At 34.8% G+C, this 11,692-nt stretch overlaps 2 long non-coding RNA genes across 6 annotated transcripts; both read right to left on the bottom strand.

Moving 5' to 3' along the window:
* Positions 1 to 2,286: 2,286 nt before the first annotated feature.
* On the bottom strand, positions 2,287 to 3,056 carry LOC118492613. The gene is made up of 3 exons (XR_004894622.1): positions 2,984 to 3,056; positions 2,466 to 2,515; positions 2,287 to 2,342 (listed from the first exon to the last, which is right to left on the bottom strand). It is a non-coding gene; the product is annotated as an uncharacterized LOC118492613 (long non-coding RNA).
* A 50-nt stretch (positions 3,057 to 3,106) lies between these two features.
* Positions 3,107 to 4,394, bottom strand: LOC110938355. Of its 5 annotated transcripts, XR_004894599.1 has the most exons (6): positions 4,267 to 4,394; positions 4,096 to 4,180; positions 3,831 to 3,893; positions 3,564 to 3,732; positions 3,274 to 3,379; positions 3,107 to 3,202 (listed from the first exon to the last, which is right to left on the bottom strand). It is a non-coding gene; the product is annotated as an uncharacterized LOC110938355 (long non-coding RNA). The 5 variants fall into 5 exon arrangements; XR_002591343.2 differs by having other exon boundaries at positions 4,096 to 4,363; XR_002591345.2 differs by having other exon boundaries at positions 3,564 to 3,726; positions 4,096 to 4,363.
* Between the last annotated feature and the right edge of the window lie 7,298 nt (positions 4,395 to 11,692).

The raw sequence follows: 11,692 nt of genomic DNA, 5'->3' as shown, positions 1-11,692 counted from the left end.
TAGAACATCAAAATAAAGTAGAATGATGTAACTAGAACAATTAATTTTATTAGTGATCTAATTGGAACACTTCTAAAACTTCATTACTATTCTGTGGCATATTCCCATTTTTTTACGTGTTTAAAATTCGTAGTTATTATTTATTGTTAATAGTATATATAAACTTGAAAACTAAAGAAATTGGTAAATATAAATTTATATAGGAAAGTTTATTGATTAATAGTAGGGGTGAGAATAAAAACTCATTTACGTATTTTGGGTCCTTTCAAAATAAGAAGCAGGTCACATCGGGCCATGAAATAAGTTGGGATGGGTTATGATGGGTATAAAAGTATCCATCTAAGTTTTAACACAGAAAGTAAAAGGTATCACAGACATGATCCAAATCAACAAAAACCTTCAAAAATCTTTCCCCTTTCTTCTTCTTCTTCAACTTCAATGGCGATTTCTCTCTGTTGCATTCTACCGTCGCCATTTTCACCCCAACATCCTTACAACTTCCACTCTACTCAATTCCCACACAACCCGTTATCACTCCGTCAACATTCGCGGCGAATCACGCCCAAAGCGTTAAGGGAATGGAGAGAGTACGAACAAGCAGCTAAGGATAAAGATCTGGGTAAAGCTCTTCGATTTCTGCAGGATATTCCACAGGTTAATGATTTGCAAAGTGAATTGGTGGAGTTGCAGAGAGATTCGGAGGTGTTGGCCACGTGCTTGAATGCTGATGATATGAGACTTGTTGCTTCTGCTTATGTGTTTCTAAAGGATAAAGGGTTCTTGAATCAGTACGAAAAGTATCGCAGTATTGGTAATGTTTTATATAGAGATGTATTCTGTTGAGTATAGTTAGCTAAATAAAATATCAATTGTAATTATTTTTGTATAATAAAAAATGTCACTATTTTATATTTTCACCGGTAATAGATGTTATCAAATTGTGAAACCATTTCTCAGTAAATTTAAATTTATAAATGATGCAGAAAAGAACATTATTTAGCAACAACACAACAATACTTAGATGAATAAGAGGAAACTACCATTTATAAATGATGCATTTGAATGGGGTTTCTACAATAGAGTTCAAGTAGAAGAATAAAAGGAAACTACTATTAAGTAACGGGTCAAACAAGTTATGTTTATTTCGCAACTAGGTTATCACCCGGGTGTTACCCGGGTTGAAGAAAACTATTAAAATAAATATCAAATGCATAAATAAAATAAAATACAAAGTCCGATGTTGCATAAATTAGTGACAGAGTGGATATACAATTTAAAGATAGTCGATTCCTTTTGAAGATGCATATCCTTCGAGTTACCAAAACCTTTCTCTTAGTAAATTGAGTTCCCTCTACAAAAAAAAAAAAAAAAAAAAAAAAAAAAAAAAAAAAACCATATTATAAGTGTTATATACGTTTGTGTATGTTGAGTCCCACTTCCCAAGCTAGCGACCCGGATATATTCATCTAACTGTTCTCCAAAACATGTATGTTGTGTTCACCCTTATATTAAATTTCATCCACAATACTTTTTTCTTTGAACCAATAACAAAAACTCGTCTTCTAAACAATGGCGCTAATCGAAAAGACGAACGCCACTTTGCCATCTTTTCACTTCATACAGTTCATGCCATGCTTGTATTATCTCGTCAATGTCGAAACCTAATCCTGAAAAGAAAAAAAAAACAACCTTCAAGGTCTAAAATTGCTTCCAAAATCTTTTTGAAAATTATTTTAATAAATACAGTTCTTGGGACAGCTCCATATATACCCCTAAAAACGTGCATAATATCAAATTTACTCAACCCAAATAACTAATGTCGAAAATTCCCGTTCAAAATACTTCAAATTTCATATATACCCACCTATTAAATCAAAATCATAATATGACCATTATACACTTCTCTTTCTCCTTACACTCCAAACTCTTAAATCCTAATGCAAATTCAAGGAAAGGATATATATATGTCATAAATTTAAAAATTATGAATATTTGATATTATGGATTTTTGTTGGGTAATTATGATATTATACCAAGTTTTGAAGGGGAAATATGAAATTATCCATTATCTTTGATATATTAAAAAATGTTGACAAGTCAGCCCGACATGATTTGAGTAGTATAAAAATTTATTTATTTTGACCCGTTACCTAACATGCTCGTTTTGCCACCTATACCCATAAGAATGTGGTCAAGAGTAGTGTCCATTTTTATACAAAACCCGTAACCCGACCCGAATTTAAAGCCACTCGAACCAAAATTAGAGAATACCTGAAAAACCCAAACCCGGCCAACCGAATTTCATGACAGCCTCCCAACGACCTAAGTGAATATGGGTTGGCCTGGTAAGAGAAGAACATATCTAAGTGAAGATGAAAAAAATGAAAGCCAATTGAAATGGTAGAAATTACTGTTTAAATTTCATAAAATACTCCAACTTCATAAAAATTAAAGTATAATGTTACCTTACAAAATTGTTGAAGACCCTACTTCAACTCATGGTCATCATCAATATCTCTACGCAGAAAAACACAATCCAGGTATGCCCAAATACGAAACTGGTATAGATTCTATCAAATGTGGACATGTAATTAAAAGGTTTCTATGAACTGAGTTCTCTTTAGAGGCTCTTGTCCTAATGGCTTTGGTTATAAATTTTGCTTATAAGTTTATACGAATTATGATAATAGATTTTTTTAAATAAAATATATCAGGTAAAAAGGAGGATTTTAATGGTAGGGGCCTATGTCAAAGCGTACTCAATACTACACAACTTCGTAAATATAAGGTTATCATGGAATACTTATATAGGGATGAGCACGGTACCCGTTTGGTACCAAAATACGGAGAAAATTGGTACCGATACTGGTAAATGGGAACCGGTACAGGTACCGAATATACCCGGTATGGTTTGGTACCGGGTAAGTGCTCATCCCTATACTTATATCTTTACAAAAACCATACAAAAGTCCAGATAACATACGAGTTGAATCTCCATTCAAAGAAGTGATTTGTCCTGTCGACACCAGGTAACGAACTTCCATTGCTAATCGACGAATCTATTTTTATCATTGTTAGTATGAGACTAAAATATGCACATAATAAACTACTTGTAAACAAAAAAAGTACCTCACAGTAATGGTATATGCATAATCACCTTCATCTCCCAGTCTTAATAATCAAAATTAAACCCCTAGTAAAACTTAAAATTCCAATCAAAATCTAAACCAATTACCACTACAAATGTATCTAAAATTAACCAGCATATTTTACCTGAAGTTTGCCATTGTTAGCAACACTATAGTGGTGTACTCTGCAACAATACGACAACGTTTGCATCAATCCGGTCTCTCTTTTCACGCTCTCATCGGTCAATATACTGAGTGTGAAACCAAAGAAGAACTGAATTAGACTAAAAATTAACAAAACATATACCGTCAAGCATCCGAACACGAATAGCTTTATCTAAAGATAACACTAAGCATAACTATAATAATTTAAATAACAAATGTTTTAGATGAAGAGATGTTATGTACCCAAAATTTAAAAAATAAGGCAAATACCAACACCAATTATTGTTTTGTTTTGGTTCCCTTCACTTTCGGAAGAAGATCTTTTCTCCCCAACTTAAAAATGTCCTTGTCGCTGTCATTATCCAACTTGTGTTTGATTTCAGTTGTGGCAGATGATTTCTTGGCATTAGAAAGGTGGACTTGATAAAGCAGCCTAATGCTTGTTGATTACACCAAGTAACCAGAAATCAGTTATTATTATATCAATGATAAAAATAAACTAAAAAATGTTACAAACATAAAAGGGGATATGAGTACCAGTTAAGAAGTGGGATCAATGAAAACCTTGAAGAAACAGGTGCTGAACCAATATGACTTGATCTAAAGAAAAAAAAAAGAATCTACATTTAGCCTTTCAATAACCACTTAAAGCTACAAAGTCATAATAATACAACTAATATTAAGTACAAATTGGAACATATTCATCAAGATCATAAATTGTGAAAACAAACGAAGATTAGCATAACATCACAAATACCACTTACAACTGCAAATTCATCAAAATAACACAAATATCACTTACACATTGCAAAAATTTATAACGATCATAATCAAATCTATTAACTTCAGCATCAAAACAAAAGATACACTGAAAAGAAACGGACAACCTGCTCACATATAAACAAAAAATAATACATCAGATGAAACAAATTTATCTTTTTATCAATGTCTCAACTAAATTGTGATACGGTACCAACTGCCGGTATGAAGAAACGGTTTCAAAGATCTCTATCGGACCTTTCATCTTTATTATTATCCCTAAAATTCATTGTTTATCAACAACTGATTAGTGTTTGTAGAGAATCTGCTATCATCGGTGATCCAATCTGCCCAAACATTGAAAAATAAAAAAAATGGATAATATGATCGAAGGAATGCCAAAACAAAATAGAAACAAATGAAATCAAGATAAATAAACTTTGAAAAAATATAGATTCGATCAATTACTTGTATATAACCTAAGGAAATTTCTACCAAAATCCACATTTTAGTTTTTTACTAATTTCAGTCTCAATCAATCCGAAGAAGCAAACTAATAAATAGTGTAACATAAGTGTGGTCAAGCAACTTAAATTCAATAAAATTGTGAAAACCCTAAATTACAAATATGAATAAGCTGTTTACCATAACTTCCCTAATAGATAACGAAATTAGGTTTTAATTAGTAGCAGCAAATCCAGCAATGGAATACAACTACATGATTCAATCAGAGAAGAAGGATTTCATCACAACACTCTGAAATCGTAAATTATTGAAGCAAAGAAGTATGGTTTGATGATCGATTTTGAGACTTAGGGTTTATACAAACATGGGTTAATCATATACCCTCAGGTTTGTACCCATCTCTATACGAAAAAACATACATGGATTAGATTATAGATCGAAAAAACTTACTGGAAGGTTTTCAATCGTTGCATTGGACCAAAAGGTTCCGCGTGTGTTAGACTTGAATCCTCACTTTAAGTGCCATTTTGAGATTAAAATACATATCAATTCGATGGTTGAATCCAAATAGCTTGAATGGAAAAAAGAAGGACCTGTATGTGGTTGATTTAGGGTTTCTGATTAAGGAAAAGAGAAGAAGACTCGGACAGGTTAGGAAGACGAATGGGGGATTTAGTTATTTAGGTTTATCAGATTTCTTATATACACGGGTCAATAAACGGGTTTGGAGCAAGACACGCGGTATCCATAGAAACTAATTTTAACCCGGAATTTTGAGCGGGAAAATGGAATTGAGGAGCTCTAAGGTAATGACACATCATTTTACATGCTCTTATCAATTGACACATAAGCCCTTATTTAACATGTTTATTATATATAATAGATTGTGGTTTCTTTTTCTTTTTAACAGGTTATGTTTGTTTCTAATGGGCTAGTGAAAAAAAAACCTAAAAAAGAAACCTCGTTTTACCTGTTTATTTTTGGCATCCTTGACCACTATGGCATTCCATTTTCCCCCACTCAATAAATTCTTGGATCAGCCACAGGTGGTGGTGGTGTTGGTGCGTTCCCAATAAGATGCATCTTCTTTTGTAATTTCTTTTCGTTTGAAGGCCTAAGCCTCACTACGAGAATAATCATCTAATCTTGTGCAGTTGACTCTTGTCCATTACTTAGTACAAACTCGTCTCCCATAATCGACTTCATATCTTCTAAATAAACAAAGAAATGTATGATAATTTTTGTAAACATGATGATAGAATGGAGAAAGTAGCATTTTTTTTTGTAAACAACAATCTAAAACCAACTTTGCCTAATTAAAGTATGCAGGGCTTGGCTCAACATGCTTATGAACCCTAACCCATGAAAGGCATTAGAAATTTTTAAGAGTGAATTACAAGTTTTGTCCTTTATCTTTATACCAAATTTCAGGCGGTGTCCTTTTTGTTTAAAATTGATGAGCTTTGTCCCTAATGTTTCAAAAACCTGCATGTTATGTCCTTTAGCCCTAGCCTAGTTACATTAATATGATCATGTGACTTACACAGAGAGCATATTTGCCTTTTCGCCACTAGAAGGAGTATTGTGCAAATATTACTATTTTTCTATTTTTTTGAACGGCCGACAAAAATCCATTTATTTATTGTAGCAAGGCGCTACCCACCATACATACAACCAGTTTTTCACCAAATTTTTACAAATTACAAAACAACTAACCGACTATATTGAACCGACACCAATCCTCCCAAATTAAAGAAGACATTTTTGACCTGTTCTTTACCCAAAGGTACGCCATAGACTTTATCTCATCTAAAATCTTCGTACAGTTCAGAACTGCTTGCCTGAACAACACCTCGTTCCTAAGCTTCCAAATGCTCCAGAATGCCACTAGAATCACTGCATGGAGTGCTTTCCTTTTGTTCCTCATACTTGCGCTGATCTCAAATTCATGTAGTGACAACAAGTCATTTATACCAAAAGCGAAGATAGGGGGTAAGTTGCACCAGCACGCGAGATTTTGCCAAATCGATTGCGTGAATTGACACGAGACAAACACATGATCGCAAGTCTCTACATAATCACCGCACAACGTGCACATCAGATTCTGAACCGGGATATTCCGCTCCATCAACGCACTTCTAGTCGGCAACCGATTCATATCCGCCCTCCATGCCACAATACCAACTTTCTTTGGGACCCAGTTGTTCCATTCAAAAACACGGTCCGGTCTCCGGTTATGCAAATCGAGAATGCTTTTAATACTAGCCACACTAAACACACCATTATTATCATGTTTCTAGACCCATGAGTCCCTACCCAATGTAAAGCCCATCCCACCAACAATACCCAACAGTTGCTGAAACTGATCGTGTGCAGCCCCATCTAAAACCGGCTGCATCCAAGCCCAATTAAAAACAGGCCCATCCTCACCAGAGCCCATGTGATCAGCAACCAAGCAGACCTTATTTGACTCAGCCTTGAATAATTCAGGGAACATGATGTAAAACGGGACCTGATCAGCCCAACTGTCAAGCCAAAATGATATGTTTCTCCCGTCAGCCAACACTGCTGATACAGCTGATTTCAGGTCGATATTTGCGTTCAGAAGATAGTACCGAATACTACATATGTTTTTCCACGGGCCAGCAACTGAGTTTTTAACCGGAGTATCATTCCACACTCTTGGGTTATGATGGATGGCCCAAATTACCCTCCTCCACAACCCATTTTTTTCCGTTTTAAACCTCCACCACCACTTAGCCAACATTGCCAGATTGGCGTCCCTGAGAGACCCGAACCCCAGCCCCCCAAATTCTATAGGAGCAATTGTTTTTTCCCACGCAACCCAATTCATCCTAGCCTTTTCCTCCGATCCACCCCAAAAGAATACTCTTCTTATTCTATCCAACGATTCAAGAACTTTAATCGGAGCCCTAAATAGTGAGAAATAATAGGTAGGTAGTGAATTCAACACCGATTTGATAAGCGTTATTCTACCTCCATAAGAAAGGGTTTTGGCCTTCCAGATCGAAAGCCTACTTTTGAATATATCTATTACCGATTTCCAGTTACGAGCTAAATTCATATTTGCCCCGACTAATAGACCGAGGTGTTTAAACGGGAACGTACCTTGTTTACACCTCATCCGATTCGCCATATCTTGAACTTCAAGCTCACTTATCCCGACGCCAAAAATGCTACACTTAGCTAGGTTCACTTTTAATCCAGAGACTAAATAGAAGCACCTTAGCATTCTCCGAAGATTATTAATATTCGATGAAGACCATTCACCAACGAACATCACATCATCCGCGTAAATTAAGTGGGACAGATATGGACCGTTATTTGTGACTTTTATACCCTTGAAAAGGCCAGTAGATTCAGCTTCTTTCATAATACCAGATAACGCCTCCATGGCTATGACGAATAAAAAAGGGGACAATTGAATTTGGTAAAGTGGTTAATGTGTAGTGTTTCTTAATAAATAGCGCTGTTCGAGCCTTCTTTGTGTCTTTTTTTTTTACTATTTTTCTATTTAATCGTTCCATCTTCATCCTACATTTCCTACCTTATCAATCACAATTTCCAGTAACACAAGTAACCACCTGAGCACCAAACGTATTTTTTTTCCGGCAACATCATCTTCTTCCCCACCTAAGCAACGAATCCCAAGCGTCTCCATCCTTAGACAAATGACAAGATGATGTTCTATTGGTGTTGTAAAGAGGGGGAGGAGTCTGTTAGTCATGGGGGTGGCAGATGGTTCGATCTCCATCTGGGTTTTACATCCGCAAAGTTTATGGGATTCTGATTCCGATTGCGAGGTCGTTATGTGGGTTTTCTGATTGGGGGGGGGGGTAGATGTTCAGCGATGTTGCTCAGACCTGTTGGTGGTTCTTCTTTCTTCTCCCCCTACTCCACTGACCCCCTAATGACGACCAGGGCCGTTCCAACGTTTTTGGTGGCCCTAAGCGAGCAACAAAGTCGAGGTCCTTTAAAACTGTATAAAGAAAACATCGATTCCAAGAGTTGTTATCTAGGTTTTTATGTGAGTTGCACTCGTATAATTTAGCCCCTAATTGGTATAAAGAAACATCAGGGCCCCTGTCGACATTACAATTCACGAGATAAATGAAGGTAGGCGTCGACAAGATGACGGTCCAATTTTAGGCCGAACCTACGTTTTATTTGAAATAATCAAATTCGTTAAAATTAAACGAGTGAAAGGTGTATGTTGTTTATAATATACAAATATTGATTTGACGTGAATAGTGAACCTGTGACGGCTTACGGGTTTACCAATATATATAATAGGAATTTAAAATCAATTTATAAAATTACTTTTTATTAGTTTACTAAAGTTGTTTTTTTTTTCTTTTAACTATTATTATTAAGAACTGCCAAAAAATTTTTAGTTTTGTAAATTTAAATTCCTAACCAAATGCATATAAAAGAAATCAGAGGTATATATATGATGCAATAAAAGCAAGTTTGCAGTTACACATATGACGCAATAAAATAAAAAAAAATAAGAAAAAAGTAAACAACACAAAATAAAATACAGGAATCGAGCGTTTGACCTCTTGTTTAAAAGTAAAGGAGTATAAGAAGTTGTGCTTCAATTCTGTTAAAAAACAATAATTGCTATAATTATTATTTTTCAAAATTGGAGGCCCTATATTTTGGAGGCCCTAGGCCCAAGCCTAGTATGAATAGCCTATAGGGCCGGCTCTGATGACGACCTCTCTACTCTCTCTCTCTCTCTCTACAGTTGACCACCTGATGAAGGTACGAAGATTAGGGCTTCTGATTCGTCCAGATTCTTTAGTCAATCATGAAAATGTGAAGAAGAGGGTTTTTTGATAGAAAGGATATGTGGACTGTGGTCCTAAGGTTTGGCGTTGAACAAGATCTATAAAAAGAACCCCTAATCTGAAAAAGAAGGTCAAATTGAGGTTTTTTTATGTTGCAGAGGGAAAATTGATTTTGGCAGTACAATTGAAAAAGATTAATATACATTATACACATCGTAAATTGATATTTCAATTCTTGACTTTCAAGCACACATATTTCATGTTATTTCAATTGAATTGGTGGTGGGCTGGTGGTTGCGGCAGTTGCTGGTGGTAGGGGTGGTGGTAGGTGGGGTAGTGGGGTGGTGGTGAATTGGGGTTAAAATATTTTTAAATAAATGGGTAAAAAGACTAAAATACCCTTGTGCAATTTAATTTAACAAAGAAAAATAACTGTGTTAGGGTCAAAGGACATAACATGTAACATTTTAAAACATAAAGTACAAAACTCGTCAGTTTTAAAGGCAAAGGACACCGTCGGAAATTTGGTATAAACTTAAAGGACAAAACTTGTAACTTACTCATTTTTTAAAGACTCAGATCTATCTATTGAGGTTACTCAACATACTTTTTTACCCTCTTTGATTACCCTTTTTAGTTTTTACTTGATATAATGAGAAAGCTAATTAAGATAAGAGTTGAAATGGCAATCCAACAACCAACAATTAGGAAAAAAAATCATAAGAAAGCATACCTTAAACCTGTATGAAAGGGGGGTTCCGGCGCAGCTTGTTGCCCGTTTACCTGCCACTTGTTTGTAATTTGCTACTTTGGTATATATAACTTTAATGAATTTATATTTAAAGAAAGTAAAAAAAAAAAAAAAAAAAACTGTATGACAGTTAGAGTAATGCTTCAGGTATATGATTCTAAGGGGCAATCGTATTATTGTATTATTGACGAAACCAATAACCCCAAATCCATTAAGACACCAAAAACAGAGGAAAATCTTGAAAAAGGTTGAAGAAGACGGAAGAAGATATTTTCAAGGAAGAAAGCGACAATCAACCAAGCGGCAATCCTGTAGACAAACACAATCAGCGATAAGCATTAAGGTGGAGGATTATTCAGTTGTCGAGAGGTAACAGCTAGCGGCAAAGGGTGAAAAGTAGGGTTTGAAGAGAATTAGGGAGAAGAGGGTTGAGCCGCTTAAAACATAAGGTGGAACCACAAAAGGACACGTGTCGATGAATAGGGAGGCTGAAAACCTAAAGGGATGGACTGAACACCTGCCATGTGTAATTTATTTTTATTTATAATTATGGAGATACTTATATTTCCACATTATCACCAATTTTTGCATTATATTTTTAATACTATATTATTTATAATTAACCCATTTCTATCTTTTTATTATTAGAAAACTATAATTTAATTAAAAATAATTAAACATAATTAAAGTTACATATTAAAATTTAATAACTAAAACCAAAAACAAAACATAAATTGAATTGTTGATCACATAAACAAAATCGATGCTCTCTAAGAGGGTGTTTTTAAGAGGGTGGTTGGGGTTGAGTTTTGAAAATAAATTATGCGTTTTGAATAATCGGAATCAGATAATTAGTTGTAACAAAATGTGCCGCAGAAAGATAGTGTTTCTTTTCGTGATTGGGTTGAATTTTAATAGGTTGAAATACTTTGTTCCTTTAGTTTCAGCCTATACAGCTTTCCGTCGTGTGTATTTAGAAGATCCATTCTATTTATTGTTGGTTCGGCCCCACTCACTCTATACTCGCTTAAACTCACGTAGTATGTAAATTTAAATTTGCAAAGGGAATTGAAAAGTGCTGCAACTCTATTATATCAAAAAGGGTGTTGTATTCAATAGAACAATATAGCAAAAACAATAAAAATACTAAATTAACCTAAGATTGGGTAAACTAAACAACTGCGTGCAATCATGAGGATTCTTCCTAAAGAATCGTGGAACTCTAAACAACTTGAAACCACATCCATGCACATTATTTGACCCTTTCAACAATAATTGTTTGCTAATATATTTGAGTAAAACCCACGAGTTCAACTTCATGACCCGTACTCAAAAGCTACTGAACCATTTATATCCGACCCGTTGACCAGTGAACTAACCCGTGAACAACCGATTAACCCAACATTTATTGGATTGATATAATTGCTGAGTGTTACGGTTTTCAAATACATGTTACTAAGATCCATTTAATGAGTTAGAAAATGTTGATTTGATGTTTTTATTTTATTTTTCCATATTGTGTGATCTAATTGCTTAGTATCCGGCAAGTTGCTGTTGGTTCAGGCCCCTAACCTCTCAAACACACAACACTATGTACGTATATGTATATA

Source organism: Helianthus annuus, chromosome 1, assembly GCF_002127325.2.
Source record: "Helianthus annuus cultivar XRQ/B chromosome 1, HanXRQr2.0-SUNRISE, whole genome shotgun sequence".
Classification (NCBI taxonomy): Eukaryota; Viridiplantae; Streptophyta; class Magnoliopsida; order Asterales; family Asteraceae; genus Helianthus; species Helianthus annuus.
The sequence above is the reverse complement of the archived record's forward strand: the minus strand, read 5'-3'. Positions and strand labels throughout refer to the sequence as shown.